This window comes from Sebastes umbrosus, chromosome 5, assembly GCF_015220745.1.
Source record: "Sebastes umbrosus isolate fSebUmb1 chromosome 5, fSebUmb1.pri, whole genome shotgun sequence".
Lineage (NCBI taxonomy): Eukaryota > Metazoa > Chordata > Actinopteri > Perciformes > Sebastidae > Sebastes > Sebastes umbrosus.
This window is the reverse complement of record NC_051273.1, coordinates 33502420-33520526: the sequence shown is the minus strand read 5'-3', so window position 1 is coordinate 33520526 and position 18107 is coordinate 33502420. Positions and strand designations below refer to the sequence as shown.

The 18107-nt window shown below is 40.6% G+C and overlaps 2 long non-coding RNA genes across 2 annotated transcripts in view; one reads left to right on the top strand and one right to left on the bottom strand.

The window, feature by feature from the left end:
• Window positions 1-18107, bottom strand: part of LOC119488140 — a 76178-nt gene that overhangs the window by 13834 nt on the left and 44237 nt on the right. The window lies entirely within an intron of this gene.
• The window catches only part of LOC119488142, a 34762-nt gene continuing 22732 nt past the window's right edge, over window positions 6078-18107 (top strand). The window contains exon 1 of the long non-coding RNA XR_005206881.1: window positions 6078-6254. This is a non-coding gene — a long non-coding RNA (uncharacterized LOC119488142). The remainder of the gene's footprint in view (window positions 6255-18107) is intronic.

Here is an 18107-nt window from a genome sequence, read left to right as displayed (position 1 = left end):
GTTTGGGAGTCGGTATTTCAGAGCTCATTTGCTCCCCTTTACTTCTCGCCTACAGCTCGCAGTGTTGAAGGCAGCAATTTACAGACGGAACAGAGAAAAGCAGCGAGAAAGACTGCCAAGCCAATTCCATTCCAGTAAAGGGTGGTGGTGGTGGTGTGGGGGTACATCATTCAGTCAGCTAGAGTTGAAGTAAGGTCTAAATCAGACACTTTCCAGGAAATATTCAGTCTCTTTAAATAACTACACTATATTGAAGGTTGCTGTTGAGTCATATTTCACCTGTTGAAGTCAAACTCACCTGCCAATATTCAAAATGAGGTCGGTTTCATAAAGTCAGGCATGAACATGACCAAGTCTCATGTTGTGTGCATACAGTACACATATACTCTGCATACACATATACATATTATACAGTCCGACTACTTGTTAGATCTAAACCAGAGTCTAAATGTACCTTTCTGAAACTATTCTGTACCCGAGCTAATCAATGCAGCAGGTCTGCCTTCATTTGTACCAATCTCACATATTCTAAACGAAAGACAGAGTCTTAATGGAATGCTTTATTTTATGCATGGCTTACATTTTTTTGGCCAAACACCTCACCTACACTGTGTATCTACCTGGCCGAATACTTTCAACTGACTTCATTCATGTTAAACTAGCCCTGTGTGAACCCTCTTTGCCTTTGAGGTCATTTGGTAAGTGGTCTGGTAGAGTTTTTGACTGAATCTGAAGCACTCCCCATTATATATTCCATCTTTTTCACGTCAGTCTTTAGTTACGTGACTCGTCGGTATCATCAATCCCGTGAGTCCCGTTAGTCGTTAGTCACGTGACTTGTTTAGTATCGTCAGCCCTGTGAGTCACGTGAGTCACTAGTCACATAAGTCGCTAGTCAGTGAAGTTAACGTCAAACACGACCGTTTCCTAACTAAGTGGTTGTCTTTCCTAAATCTAACTTCCTGTGAAAACAAAAGTTTATTTCACTGGAGTTGTAACGTTGCCTTGTACGATGTCGTGTGACAATCCATATGTTAGCACAGGTACCAACCGGCAACAAGACCACAGGGTTAACGTTAGCCGGCTACACAGAGTAGCATATAGCCCAATCTCTTCCATGACATAGGCTAGATTCTTAACCTTAGCCAGCTTGGTAGCTTTGAGCTCGGTGTGCGTGTGGTTTCAGCAACCAGGCATCATTCAACACGCCTCAGCTCCATCCGCGCTCCACCTCTTTGCTCCATTTTTGGATTAGCCGTCACTACCAAGATGGCGATGGCCAGAGCCATCTACTTTGAGCTTCATTTTTTGCTCTTCAGAAACCTATGGGTGACATCACGGAGATTACGTCTATATTTTCTGTTACGTAAGTGTAAATGGGGCCTATAGGACAGGATGACAATTTCTTCAATTAAACTGGCATGCAACATTTCATCTTCATTTGCAAGACTGTCATTGAAATATTCTATCTTCCTATAGAATTACGTTACCTTCCGTCAGAACCACACGTCGGTTGCCATATACATGAAACATGAATAATCTGAAGGAAGTAAAGAGGTAGAATCTATATGGCATTTCTGTGACTTTGGAATCGTGAAAAAAAGAGACAGCACCTCAACTTCAGCTAAAGCAATGACACATCACATATTCTAAAAACAAACTCAGAAAATGTCACAGGAGTGAAAAGAAAGTTGACATTTTTGTATTCTAGATTGTTTGGTCGTCACATCGGGGAATACGAGAGAAGCTTCAATCATCTGTAGCTACGGCTCCTACGTACAGTAGCCTGTGTTCTTTAGTGTTTTATATTTAACCCATTTGATGAGGCTCTTTCTCTAAATTAACATGCAGGGGACACCAGGCAGCATTATAAATTAATGAGGAGAGGAAAGGTCAGGGCTTGACAATACAGTTGAAGGGAGTTGCAGTTTTATAGCTGCCTGGTCAGTACTCACACGTAGCAGTGTGACAATGCAACAGTCCCCCTTCCACAGACACCATATCACACTAATTAGTACGCCAGCCTCAACATTTTTGACTTTCTCTTAATTCAGTTTTTTTGCTTGTGATTCAAAATTCACTCTTCGGTGTTCATAAAACAAACAACGTGAAAACTTCATATTCCCCGGAGGTATCGCTGAGTATTTTGGCCACGCATTTGTTGTTGTGGTTTTTTTTTCTTTCTCCCAATCTACACTTACATTGAGTTTTTAATTAGCACAACAAAGGATCAACTGTCCTCCACTGACATCACTCCAGGGACGAACTCAGACGCTCCCAGTAGCTCTCAAAAGGAAATTAATTCTTGCATTTTGTGCAGTTATGTGAAAGATACCATCGTGTACATCATTTGTTACACTACAAGAAGTATTTTGGGCTGAGCCACCGGTGTGTGAATGAGAATTTAGATTAGATCCTGATGGGCAAAGTTGGCTCCTTGTATGGCAGCCTCTGCCATCAGTGTATGAATGTGTGTGGGAATGGTTGAATGCTGACATGTAGTGTAAAGAGCTTTGAGTGGTCAGAAGGCAAAAAAAGGCGCTATATAAATGCAAGTCCATTTACCATTTACTATCGTTATGTGGATATTAGGGGGTTGGGTAGATAAACAGTTGGTGGTGCTAATTCTCTAGTTCTCTAAGAGGACGCAACAAGATGACACTCACCTGTCAGACCTCAAATGATAGAGAACCATGTGGAAAACATGATGGAAATATGGCGCTTATGAGGTTATGTTTTCACCGGCGTTGGTTTGTTTGTTTGTTTGTCTGTTAACAGACTTGAGACTTACTTGTGACTTGCAAAACAATGACTTGGTCCCACCTCTGGTAGCATTTACCCGGTGAAATGTCACCATGTCAGTGAATTTGAACTACTGCTTGCAATCTGAGGATATGTATAGGCACATGTAAACATTACATGGGATTTATTGTTTTTTTTACTGTGGTATCGAATTTGGTATCGAGAATCGTGGAAATTCACCGGTATTGGTATCGACTACTAAATTTCTGGTATCGTGACATCCCTAGTTCAGTGTGAAACCAAGTCCACATTCACTTATTTTAACTTACATCCATAACTTCAATAACGTAAAAAACATACTTATTTTGAGCCAAACAATGATGATTTACTAAACCTAACCAAGTGGCTTTGTTGTATTTTTGTTTTGTTTTGTTTCAGTTCATAACGTGAACCCCAAAATAAATGGAGACAGGGTGTTGATGCACATGGATTGACCACCCACTTCTTATCAACCAACAACGATGCCAAATATAGTAATTTATGGTTAAACACAACATTGCACAGATTTCTTTCTCTACAAGATGAGAACTACATAAATCCCTGATTGTCATTACCACGTTTTTTTTGCACTCGTCTGTGGTGTGATTAGGTTGATCCAGCATTAAAGGTCCCATATTGTGCTCATTTTCAGGTTCATACTTGTATTTTATGTTTCTACTAGAACATGTTTACATGCTGTAATGCTAAAAAAAAACTTTACTTTCCTCATACTGTCGGCCTGAATATGCCTATATTTACCCTCTGTCTGAAATGCGACGAAAATTGCAACATAATTGCGTTGCTATGCAACACCTTAGGTCCATGTGTACTTCCTGTCAGCTGATGACATCAAATACGCTGCAACCAAGAATAAACTGGGACACATTTAGAATGTTTACGTTGAAATCTGTGTAAAGGGTCTAAATATTGTATATTTGTGACATCACAAATGGACAGAAATCCTGACAGCTTGTTTCAAATGCAGAGTTTCTGAATACGGGCTGTGTGTATTTCCCTGTGGATTGAACGTTTCAATACTTTCACAGTATTTATATAGGACTTAAGCCTGCTTTATAATAAGAAAACATGAAAATCTCACTCTTTTATAATATGGGACCTTTAAGTCTTTGTATTACCTCCCATCCATATCTATATATAGATATATAGATATATATATATCTATATATCTATATATAGATATATAGATATATATATTACCTTCAATGACCCTAATACGCCGTTGAACCTCTCCAGCCATATTCACGATATTAGACATGGCCAACCATTTCCAGTTTCTCGTCTGTTTATTCATTTGTCCGTTTATCTGTTTGTCTGTCATTATGTTGAGAGCCCAGCTAATGGAGATCCTGATGTACAAACCCTCGGTGTGAGACATTTCAATGTGAACCACTTTCTTTTGAAGCATGTCTGCAGAGTGTTTTCTCTCCACACAGGAGGATGGAACCGAACAATAAGGTCTGCTGAATATCTTGAGAAACAGTCTCATTATATTTGGAAAAGGCAGTTGCTGAATACTTTTTAATTCCGTTGCTTTTTTGATGCTTTAATGCCACCATCCAAGTGCCATTGAGCTCCATTGTATTGAGGTGAGCTGTAGCCGATATCTCAAAACCTCGACGAAGTCACACCAACACTATTATCTCGTAAGAAAATAAAAGGAAAAGATATCCCCTGGTGTTTTTTGGGCTTCAAGACATGGCCTCAGACATGCACACACACATATACATGGCCTTGAGGTATCAGCTTGCCTTTGTGCAGAGATGAGTAGTCAGGGCCATCCTTATCATTGCTTGATGATAATAAAGAAGGCAGGATGCTTTTTCTCCCACATGGAGAGCAGATAACAAAGAAAGTGCTGGACTGTCTGAGATACTGTGCCGCAGACCAGCCTCCCATCCTCTCCATCCCCTCCCTCCCTCTCTCCCGCCGCCCTCCCCCCTTCTTTTCCTCTGTTCCCTTTTGTTGTTTGAGAGACACATCAGATCGTGTTGCAGAAGAAAAAGCGAATAGACGACAGGTGATACCGCGTCTGCTTGCTAGGTAAGGAATGTCAGATAGTATTAAGAGGAGAAAAAAGCCGGGAGAGAAAAGAGAGCTGGGGAAAATCAAAGATCTGCAGGTGCAAAAACAAGGTCAGGAAGCTGGAAATATTAATGTAGCATTTGTATAAAAGGAGTTTTTGTGGAAAGGCATTGAAGAAAAATAAGTAATATATGGTTAAATGATTTTTAAAGATGAAACTAAGATATGATATATTCTTAAACTCCCAACAGGTCAGTATGAATAGAGAATTATATTTAAGCTTGGTGAAAATATCCATAAAAGACTTTGTCCATGCACCGCACCCACACACATCTTAGTACTATATAATGGGGGGAAGCTATGTAGTTTCTCAACAAAAGACGTTTCTCATGTTTCTCTGCTGTTGGGTGAAAAACAGGAAATGATAAAAAAAAAAAAAAAAAAAAAAAGTGAAGATTTTTTTTTCCATGCCACAACTTTGTGTTAGAATGTATGTATGTAAAGTTACGTAGGTTACTTAATGTTACTTAACGTTACCTAATTTACTTAACTTTTGTGTACCTAACATAGCTGACTTAACTACATAATAAACATACTTATTTTACCCCGAATCACAATCTCTTCCTAAACCTAACCAAGTCGTTTGTTTTTGCCTAAACCTACCCAAGTTGTTTCCTGTGAACACGGAAGTTTACCCTGAAAAATATATCATTTATATATATATATATATATACATATATATATATATATATTTCACTGCATAAGTTTGAAGTTGGACCTGATGATGGCTCAAGATTAAAAAAAATCAAAAGATCAACAAAGTCATTGAGATCCTCTGGAGGCCTTGGACAACTGCCTCAAATTTCGAAGCAATCCATCCAATCGTTCTATCTCTACGGCACACTAAACTCCAATCACTGTACTGAATCCCTGTCATTTTGACTACACCTGTTTTTTCAAGGCTGGTTTGCCTTAGTTGAAAAATGACTCATGCTGTTTGTAATAACTGGCTCTCTCTTTCACTCTGCAACCAAAGTGATGGAGCAACCAACTAGCATGGCAAAAATCTACCATATTAACCTACTCACTACGACTGAAAACATTACCAAATGAACATCCATACCTCTGTACTCTCATAGATTATTTGGCCAGAGACAGTTCTTCAGTGGATTGCTGTGGTTGCTAGGAGATTTCTGACATAACTGTGAAACCTATTATTTTACTGTAACTGTCAAAACCATGAGATGTTTCTCTCTTCATTCAGCCTTCCAACAAGCTTTGTGCATTCAGGATTCGTCTGCACTGAACTGTTCAGGATTTATTGAGTCTTCGTGTAAAGGCGACCTATACTGCGTATGTGCATCCACCTCGTCCCGACGCTACACAAACTGATTCTCAGGAAGAGTGGCTAGCCTTGAAGTGTATATGAGGTGAGCTCTGTTAGTAATCCACTGTGGAAGGACTTTCTCTCTGTGTCTCTCCCTTCAGACTGCCCACACCACGTTCTCTCTCTCTCTCTCTACCTGCGTCTTAATCTCGCACTTCCTCTGGTGATATGGTGGCTCCTTGGTGAATTTGGCTGTTGGCAAATACTGATCAAAATGTAACACCCAAGCTAGGATACAACAAAAAAAGAGATTGAATGAGATTGCAGTTGTATAGGTCACAGTGAATGGTATGAAAAGGATCCTTTGCTTCATGGTTTAGATATGCATCAGAAGTGATGGAGGAAGTATTCGCATCCTTAACTTAAGCTGAGATAGCAATAATACATTGTAAAGCCACTGAATGCCACTATGCTTGAATTTAAAAAAAAAATGTTGGATGTTTCAAATGTTATTTAAAGGGAACCTCCATTGATTTTACACATACAACACTATAGTTCAGTTTACTAATCATAGGGATCAGCCTGTGAATACAGTTGTGAACTAGAATGGCACTCGGAGAGCGCAGACCTCCGCCAAGGTGCCCGAGTACGATGCCTGTGTACTTTTGTTTATGTTGAGATCAGCTGTACGTACAGTAGCAGAGCATCGGAAAACACTTCATTCAAACTGAACAGAAACAAAATGTACTTGTTGTTGTCCACCACCCCCACCCCCCAACCCCGAAGGAAAGAGGTGGAGTCATGCGTCATCAACAGGTCATCAATTACTGGCTGATCGGAAGCCTTAAAAAAATTCCTGAATCCGGATCATGATCCGGATCGCCACCAAAATCTAATGAATTGTTCATTGTGCCACACCCCACCCCTCCAACAAATTTCATTCAAATCCATCTCTGACCTTTGGAGTAATCCTGCTAACAGACAAACAAACAAACCAACCAACAAACAAACCAACCAACAAACAAACCAACGCCGGTGAAAACATAATTAGGATATTTTCAGTGTCTCTGGAGGAACTTTGTCAAGTCGGAGAAAGAGTGTTTGAAAGATGAGGAAAATATTTTCCCAGGCAGGGATAATCTAAAGTTTTTGTTAGTTGCACTATGGGTATAGTAGTTTTTTGTTTTTTTTAGCTTGACCCATACTAGGGACTAATGGTAGAGATACACCAAATCCACAAAGAGAAAGACATGGCGGAGGCCAAAACAATCTGATTTTTGGGCGGGTTTGCTCCAGCCGTTGTTGCACGTTTTTTGAGCATTGGGGGATTATTAGCCGAGTGGTCGTCCTTTAACCGCAAGGTTGCCTGTTCGATCCCCAGTTCTTACTGTCGAGACACTGAACCCCAAGTTGCTCCCCTGACGCATCCTACGGAGCCCACTGCTCCCTTAGGATGGGTTCAAATGCAGAGGTCAAATTTAATGTATGTAACCGTATGTATATGACGAATATAATACATTTTAAGTAGTTATACCAACTTTACACAAAAAATGTACAAGTCACGGGAAGTGCTGCTCAGTCATGTGATGACTTCTGTGGCTCTGGAGGAGCTTTGTCAATTCAGAGAAAATAACCCTGATGATGTAAATCAGCTCGGCTAAGGATTGGAGACGACAGAGTTATAAGAGAAAGCCTGCGCTACAAACTGGATGTTTAGAGTATAAAAGCCGTGGATAGTTACCAGGAGACGAGGGTCTAGTGAAGAGATACTGTATAGTTGCTCATTTTCAGAACTCGACCCATAGCATACTGACTAAAACTCAGTGTATCACAGCCTCTGCTGCATCAATTGTGACCATTCTTTTTAAAAAAAAATTATAATATTCTTGCAAGTGTCCCCGACTTTATGGAAGTGAAATTACTAGAGACCTTTAAGTTAAAGTGTTATAATCAGCAAAGTGTACTCATGTTTCAAAAGTAAAAGTACTTTTTTTGCAGATTGTCTTCTTTCAGATTGCTATATTACTATTCATCCATCCATCCTATTTATCATTACCTACTCGTCCTCTTATATTACATATCATATAATCATATACATAATATAGATTTTTTTTATTCCATTTAAAGTTCCAATATAAAGCAGGTCTGGGTGCTATATAAATACTGTGAAAGTGCTTCTAAATGAGTCGTCGGGACTTGCGTAAGGTTGTGATGTCACAACTATACAGCCGCCGGTCTTAAAGAGACAGCCGCTAAAACGTTTGCGTCTCAGACAGACAGAGGGTGAATACAGGTACATTCACTCAGACAGTAGAAGATAAAGTGTTTTTTTGGACATTAAAACGTTGTTCTAATGTTCTAGTAGAAACCCAAAATACAAGTGTGAACCTGAAAATGAGCACGATACGTCTCCTTTAATATTTAAGCAAAATTTGAACAACTCTATATACTCATATACTGATGTATTTTAATCTATAGCAATGTGTCATATTTATGCATGTAATCTGAATCCGCAAAGTAAAGGTGATTTGTTAGGTAAAAATTAACAATATTTCCCTCTGAAAAGTGGTCTAATAGAAGTATAAAGTAGCATAAAACAGATCAAGTGCCATAAAATTGTGCAGTTAAAAGTGTAAAAATTGTACGCAGTAGCATTCCACTGCTGAGCGTCACCCTCACCACTCTCATAACAATTACTTTTGGTGCTCATTTATTGAATTGCTCCTCTGTGCTCCTTTTTATTTAGATGAATGAGTAATATTTTAGATCTCTCTCTCACACACAGAGGGATACAGTGCTACCTGATGCCTGCAGCCACAACACCTGTTAAATTAAATACCACCCCCCCGTGTTCTCTGTGCACGTGTGTGTACATACTACCCCTGACACATGCAAAACACTGTAAGACAAAACCACAGCAGGTAGGCAACATTGTACTGCAGGTCCTTTTACTGTCCCTCTGGCCCTTGTTAATGAATGTTACTGAGGACAATCCTCTAGAGGGCGGGGTACAAATACATACAGCGCACGGTTAACGGCCTGGTGCGGTGTGTTGCATGGTAACCGGTGCACGTACACGCTCGCTATCAGCTCCCATCACTTGGTTACTCGGGAAAGAAATTAAACTGAACTGCAATAACACGCTAAACTCTAAATGTGAGAAACTTTCTGTCGCTACCTCCACTTTCCACCATCAAACTCGCACTGCATTGTGGGCAGAGTTTGATGTCGTACATGACAGTATACATGGCCTCATTTCAGTCCCATCTACTTGAAGCTACTACTGCCCATTATAAAGGAGTAGGGATGCACCGATTGCGTTTTTTTTTCAGACCGAGTACAAGTACTTACATTTGGGTACTCGCCAATACAAGTACTTCTCTGACCCTCTTTAACAGCCAGCTGGAGGGTGTGAGCGACACACGGCAGGCTGGGATAGTCCCGCATACGAGGCGGTGCGCCGCGACCGGCTCTAGGTCGGCTTGGAAAGGCTCGGGGCGAAGGTGGCCTCGCGGCCGCAGCTTTACAGCACTCCCCGCCCGGACCTCGCCGCACTGCGACGGGGCGTAAAGGCGTAAAAGGAAGTGCCAGGGGTCTGCGGCGATGTTTGCAACCCACCCAACCCGTCCTGAAACACAGACCAAGGAGTCTAACACACGCGCGAGTCAGAGGGTGCAAGCAAAACCCCGTGGCGCAATGAAAGTGAGGGCCGGCGTGGATTCCCCCCCCCAGGCGCACCAACGGCTCGTCTCGCCCGCACCGTCGGTGAGGTGGAGCGTGAGGACCCGGAAGATGGTGAAGAGAGGTTAACGTCCCGCTGCTGTAAAGTGGTATCGGTGCCGTTGTATCGGAGCTGTTTTGCGAGTACGAGTACATGAGCACAGTATCGGACCCGATACCCGATACCCGATACTGGTATCGGTATCGATGCATCCCTATAAAGGAGGTAACGATATTGTTAGCTTGTGTACAGTGGTTAACCTCAATGACTGTTTCATCATAGAAGGAGCGGCAGCGTGTAAACACAGCCGGCGATGGGTGAAAAGAAAGAAACTAATTATCTCAATTTAGGACAAACACGGTGCATGCATAAACAGTAACCACTTGAGCTGCAAGCAAACTGAATGTGTACATTTACCTTGCAAAGCAGAGCTGGTTGAGCGCCCCCAGTAGTTGCCTCAGTGTATGTCGCAAAGAGGGGTGGGGGGGGGGGCTGCAGAGGATAAAGGCCGCTTCTTTCCTATGTTGCTGCTGCTGCTGCCTGTGTTTCTCCAGCTAATACACAGCAGACAGGGGAGAGCTGCCTGCTTGTTTACCTGACACTCTGCCTACTGCCTACAAAACACACTGCTTGGTTACTTGTATGACTGTTTACCTACACCTTTCTGACTGTTCACCTGTCTACAGTATAGCCGCCTGCCCTCAGTGTCTCACCTTTACACCTGTTAGTTTGCCCCAGACTGTGTTTTGTCTGCCTGAATGCTCACTTCTCTCTCTGTGTACCGGCATTAGCATAGTCCTTCCTCCTCTCTCTAACCTGTACTCATCTAACCTGTTTTGTTGCCTCTGTGTGTGTGTGTGTGTGTGTGTGTGTGTCTGGATACAGTGTGTAAAACCTAACCACTGTGAATTACAGCAAGAGACCAGTGCCAATGACAAACACACACACACACACAGCTAATACACGGCTCTCTGTTGCCACGGTATGGTAAGCACATGTTTATTCATTGCGGGAATGAATTAAAATGCCATTGTGCTCTCAGTTTATGTGTGACTGAGTATGCCTTTGTGAAAGTATATTCTTTTGGATTATTACTTGTTTATGTTTTGGTTCTCAACTCAACCGTTATAATTGTTAGAAAAAAGCCTTCTGGAACTTTGGGGAAAAGACGCTTAATAAGCATGCAAGAGGCTTATGATATGCATATACTGTACCGTTTGTCATGTCCCGGCATTGTTACCAACATCGTGCTGGATGTTCAGAAATGTAGAGGGGAGTAATGATTATGAAAATCGGTTTAAAGCTGAAGTGGGTAAGACTGGAGCAAATATGATTAAAAAAAGTTATTTTTATAAAACGGTCGCTATGTCCTGACAGTAATACATGAAACAGGTAACCTGAAAAAAATCATGTGCCTCTGTGTCCTCTGTGTCCTCCGGTGCTCCTAACTGCATCTGCAAGATTTCACGGACCGGAGGAAAACAAGCAGTAAGAGCTGATCTGAGGTCTGCTCTCCATCTGCCGTCTATGAGAGCTGGCTGTCAATCACTCGCGAACTCCGACCAAACAGTCAAACTAGGCACCGCTGATCAAATATGAATCAATATTATGTTACGTTAATGCCTATTTCTCTCCTCAGATGTCTTCAGAATCATCTTGTAGTGCACGGTTTAGCTGTAAAATGAGAAAGTTTGTGACGCCGCCGTCATTGTGAAATCTGGTGAAGGAACAACAAGTTATGGTCACATGACCGGAGCACAGCCAATAAGAATGATCTTTCAATGAAATGACCTGTGATTGGTCAAAGTCTCCCGTCACAGGCTAGATTTTGTAAAGCCTGAAAACAGAGCCATGAGGAGGAGCAGAAGTCTAGTTTTCTCTCAGAACACTTGAATTACAATATGCTGAAAGGTTATTATGGGATTTTTGCCCAATGATGCCAAAAATATACTGCCTACTGCCACTTTAATGTCAACCATGTATACAATCACTTAAAAACAGAGTTTTACCTTCTGTGTTACCATACAAGAAACACAATTTAGTTCAACCATGTTCCTAGACATGTTTATCTCATTTATTATACTGTTAGTGAAAATAAATGCTCTTTTTTTTTTGTTCTTCAATTAGGGAACCAGTCTCTTGGATTAATCTTAACACACCGGGTTTTCATCTGGCAGGGATTGCTGATGGGCTAAATTGTTTTACTCTTGCACATTGAGGACTGCATTGTGTTTTATTATAGCGTAATGTCATTCAGTGTTTAAAACACACACCTTTAACCTCAGTCTGCTGGTGTCTCTCTGAAAGGGCTTGACATGTTGGTATGGTGTTATAAATATAGACTAGCTAAGATTCATATCCAAGACATTTTTTTGTTGTTTTCAGATTGGTAGTTATGACGCATGTCACCAATTTTTTGTATTGTAAATGTATTTATTTGTTCTTAGAATAATTTCAACGGCATGAGCAGGTGTGAAAAACAAGCACCTATAGTTACATGTAACAACATCACAGCAATCTGGCTCTGAAATAACATTCATTGTAGGTGTGAAGAGTGAGTCATACTTCCTTGTTAAGAGTTGGACACTGGCAATGGGCAATGTCTGAGAGAAACTGGTTGTAGTAGTTCTATAACAATGGGAGCAGAACAGGGAGGCGGTCCAGGGGGAGTCTTAAGGTGTGCACCTTCTCAGATGTGCTCTAATTTGACTTTTACATCTTCAAATTATTCCTTATATGTACACATTTATTCTTACACTACTATATATCCTATACATTTGTTCACGTTTATGTTCATATATAATTCGTTTCATTCATTTTTCATTTTTGTCATTTTTATGCAGTAGTTTTTATGCATAGCGCAGCGACGAGGCGGTGTCATTATTTCTGAAAGGAGAAAGGAAAGAGAAGATCTTGGATTGCAACCTCTGAGTCATTTCACAGTAATATGTTCACATGCGAAGCAAGGGGAAGGTGTATAATCACAGGTACATTTACAGTACATACTACGGGTACGTTGTATTGCATTTTTCTATATATTTTCATAACCCATAGGACCTTCATGTGCATAATTACAGTTCTTCTCAATCCCTTTGGCTCATTTTTTTGATTTCACAACTGTTTCATGGGACATCACAACTATATTGCATGTCACCCCAAAACATTCCAGTTATTGTGACAGTAATTTGGCCAACGGCACCAAAATGAAAAGTTGTTTTGTCATGGTGTGAGCCGCACTGGTCAAAATGTTTACATGTCATTTCACCACGGCAGTCAACTGGAAATGTTTCTTATATACACATTTCTGTTTTGTTCAACTTTTTGTAGCCACTGACTGCTCACTGTAGGCCTACTACACCAATCAGACTGAACATGTTTGCTCACTCACAATCAACTTTAAGCAATTTTGCAATAAATGGTTGAACATTGCAGTGTTAAGATGGTGTAATAACGAGAGGGGAGAATAACACTATCTTATATTTTGTTGTTTTTACTTTGAAAATAAAGTATATTTTCTGGTAAGTGATGGAATCTAAATCTAAATCCACTGTGTTTCAATGTGGTAAAGAAATAAAACCTCAGACAAATATAAGTTTGTTCTTGATCTTAGAAACAGACAAATCAGTCTTCCTGGCTGAGCAAACTGTATCTGTTGAGGAAGACGGCGAGATCCGGTTTTAAGTGGACCTACCCTTGTTCACATGCTCGAAGAGAGTTCGATGGTAAGATCGATACGATCTTCTCATCTAAGTCGCAGCAAGAAAACAAATGAGTACATTTCCAAAAATGTTGTCAATAACTTTTTAAGATTTATTTTTTTTAAGCCACTGCTTGACGCAGAAGAACAGAGAAGTACTTTAACGGGTTTTTTATAGTCATATCTCAACAAACTCAGTGTCTTTGCACGATTGGCTCATCCATATGCAGTCATCTTATCTGTTCGGTGGGTCCGCCACTAAAGGGTGGTCACGACAAATTAAGGGCCAGACAGGAATCAAGTTAGCATAAATCACTGTAAACTACGACGTTATAGTCTGATATTGACTCAGTGTTACTGACTCACTTTACATGTGGTGACCGCCATTTGAATTGCAAATACGATATTAAGCAGGAAGAGAAACATAACACAGATATTAACTTAAAATATAAATAGCGAGATGGAGGGTGGAGCGGCATAGAAAATGATTATTCTATCCTCGCTCTTCGGCCTCTTGGCAGTGCATGTCTTCTTCAATTGTGTCCCCGTTGCAATGATACTGTCATCAGGCCCCTCGGCGGATCAATATGCTCGCCTTTAATAGGCCTTTCATTAGCAACTCATCAATAACCTCCCAGCGAAGGACAGCCGCTCGATGCCTGACTCCCACAATGTTTTGGCAGAAAAAAAAGTTTAGAGGGGTTGAAAAAAGGTAATGATAATGCACTAAAAAACATCTGGCAAAGGGACGGTAAAAACACAGAAGCTGGTGAACTAATTTAATGAGATTTTACATGAAAGGGGACATAATACTTTGCTTCCTGTTAAGCTGGGTTTTGAGCTCGGGTGAAGTAGAAGCCATTGAATATGAACAGAGAGACAGAGATGAGAGTCCGGGTGAAAGCTTGGAAGTCTGGGACGCTGTGCATGATGAGATTGCTCATCATCCCAGAAGCCTCCTTAGCATGCTGACTAAAATATTTTTAAGGGACATTTTGACATTTTAGCTGGTCATTTTTCCTTTGCCTAATGCTGGGTGAAAAAAAAAAAGGTTTCATAATTTTGTCCTTCAGCTTCACTTAGAATTCCCAGTCAACATTCCTCATTTACACCAATTGGTGCTGAAAGCTGTAAGATGATGAGCTAGCATGTGGTTAGGGGGTACCTGAAGGTTTCAATGACAAATGCAAACAATGGCAACATCACTTTTTGTGCGGCATTTTGCCACATGATGGCATGGGCCCGGTGATAAGCTATTGCACTCTTAAAGTGGCAGTGGGTGGAATGTTTTTGGCATCATTCGGCAAAAATTCCATAACAACCTTTCGGCATATTGTAATTCAAGTGTTCTGAGAGAAAACTAGACTTCCGCACCTCCTCATGGCTCTGTTTTCAGGCTTTAGAGAATCTAGTCCGTGACGGGAGACTGTTTAGCTGTAAAATGAGAAAGTTTGCTCCGGCTGGTGGGCGGTGCTTGGTATTACCTCAGCTGATCTCAACATGGCTGCCGGGTCACAAACTTTCTCATTTTACAGCTAAACAGTACACTACAAGATGATTCTGAAAACATTTGAGGAGAGAAATAGGCATTACAATAACAGAATATTGATTAATATTAGATCAGCGCTGCCTAGTTTGACCGTTTGATCGGAGTTTGCGAGTGATCGACAGCCGGCTCTCAGAGACGGCAGACTCCAGCTCTGCTCTGATTGGTTGTTTTCCTTCTATCTGTGAAATCTTGCAGATAACGTTAGGAGCACCGGAGGACACCTTTTTTAAATCAACACTTCCTGCTTTCAAATCAAAATACAAGCCACTGTGGACAGAATTCCTTCCTTTGTTAACACAAGGCTTTTATTCTAAAATATATGCAAGACAGTGTTGTAGGAAATGCAGTGACTTGCACGGCATTTTATCTATCTGTTCTATATTAAATATTTGAACTGCACAGGCTGCAATTGGGCGCTTTTGACGTGGGTCCACGTGGACTCCTATACAGTGGTCTATTTAAAACGCACTAATTAAAACAGAAAACAATTTGATTGATAAAGACATGGTACATTGGAATTATAGAACAAAGCACATTTGATATATGAAAAAAAGTAGTGTGAATGTCAATGTAGTCCGTCAACGAGGGCTTTGGCTGTATTTTTCAATGATCACCTTGCAAAGATTCTTCCAGCCCTAACATGAAAAAGATGGTACCAAAAGTACCATTCCCAGCTGAGTGGAATATAAAGTAACAGCACAGACACGAACTATGGGGTAAAATCAGGTAGATCACCTTTTTTTTTGCCTTTTTGCATAATCGACAAGTCAATTAATTTATTGTGTTTAAACTCACATTTGGTCACACTTAAAGATATCGGGAAGAAAACATTAAAGAGGACCTCGGTGCAAGGTATAAACAAAAATATACATGCAAACAAGCTTAAACGAGGAGAAAAAAAAAAAATATTTGGAGAAGAGCTGCAGAAGCTGAGCGAGGGATGATGTGCTGCGGTCAGGCTGCCAAGCAGGCTGTGGACTGCCAGCACTGGAGGAGTCTGGTTTCTCATTTTTATGCCACTAGGAATGAGTACAAGCATATACTCACACTTTGAATTGAACTGCGGGGCACATTCAACAGATCTGTCTCTGATCTACCTTTTGACCTTCGGTTTTTTAAAGACAACATTACCAACGAAATGTCAGCGTAAAGTCCAAAAATCATCATGAATTAAAAAAAGGAAAGACACGGGATGCTATGCCCAAAAGAAAAAAAAAGCGAAGCTGAAAGGAAGTGATGACGATGAGTTGCGGTCACGCTGCCAAGTCAACCACAGATCGCCAACATTGGAGGAGGCTCGTCTGTCTTTATATGCCATTTAGCATGAGGTGATATTTTTCTAAGAAGACAAAATAATATGCCAAGAGTGGAGTTGACGGCCTTTTCTCCTACTCATCCATAGGCATGAAGACAAGTAACCATTAGACAGTAAACTCCTGTTTCCCTGTGGTCTTACTGACAGAAATTATATTTTTCACGACATCATACGCCAGTCAGAAGTTATTGGACTTCTTGTCTTTTAGCACAACACTTTAAACATTCTAAAATTACCAAATAGTGACTGTAGGTATCAGTAAACTGAACACTATGTGAGACCTTTCATTGTACTAGAAATGACTGGGGTCTTATTATGAATGACTCATATCTTGATAGCTCTTATTAAGCCCCTCTCTTAATTTTACAAGTACATGCAAAACTGGTTGACCTTTCCAATGACTTTAATACACACTACGTGTGTCCCATTAGGACGTGAGACCACCTAATTAACAAGCTGATTATTATTATTATTATTATTTTCATTTTTAGATGTAATACAATGGTGGTGGTTCATTATGACAGTTTGACATCAGGTCCCACATTGTGCCCCGGGCATCTCCACTGTGAGCTGCTTTCTGTCAACAAATCTGTGTTGTAACGAAACCTAACCAGACTTGATGGATATCAAACCGTCTGAAAAAAATAAAACAACTTACACTTCCTGTATAAGCAGCTGAAAGCTGTTGATGATGATAGAGTTGTAGTGCAGTTGTCAATATTGTCAATAAAAATAAATGCGGACATGATGTTCACTGTGAGCGATTTCCTGACTGAAGCCTGTCTCAACTTTCTGCAGGTTGATTTTTCGTATGTATTCAAATGAATGTTAACCAATAACTTCCTTGAAGCTAAGAAACCAACCCCTTTCTAAAAGGGTGCCCTCTGTAAATATGAGGTGCATGCGTCGGCGTCAGCATTCACTGGTGTCAGCGGGATCTCTATTGTTATTATTTTGGGATTTTATTTGTTTTTACATGACTTGAAAGTTTATCTCTTTAATACTACCAGTTTCATTTAAGTTTTGAGTAGTTGTAGTAGCAACAGTAGTAGTAGCAGCAGCAGTTGTATTAATAGTACTAGCAGTAGCAACGGTATTAATAGCAGCAGCAGTTGTGGCAGTAGTAGTTGTAGTAGCAAAAGTAGTAGTAGCAGCAGCTGCCACAGTATTAATAGTACTAGCAGTAGCAACAGTATTAATAGCAGCAGCAGATGTGGCAGTAGTACTGGTAGTAGCAACAGTAGTAGTAGCAGCAGCAGCAGATGTGGTAGTAGTAGTTGTAGTGGCAACAGTAGCAGTAGCAGCAGCTGCCACAGTATTAATAGTACTAGCAGGAGCAACAGTATTAATACCAGCAGCAGCAGATTTGGTAGGAGTAGTTGTAGTAGCAGCAGCAACAACAAAAACAGTATTAATAGCAGCAGCAGATGTGGCAGTAGTAGTTTTAGTAGCAACAGTAGTAGTAGCAGCAACAGCAGTATTAATAGTACTGGCAGTAGCAAAAGTATTAATAGCAGCAGCAGATGTGGCAGTAGTAGTTATAGTAGCAACAGTAGTATTTGCAGCAGCAACAACAACAACAGTATCAATAGAAGGAGCAGATGTGGCAGTAGTAGTTGTAGTAGCAACAGTAGTAGTAGCAGCAGCAGTATTAAGCTGTGTTAACACTATGAG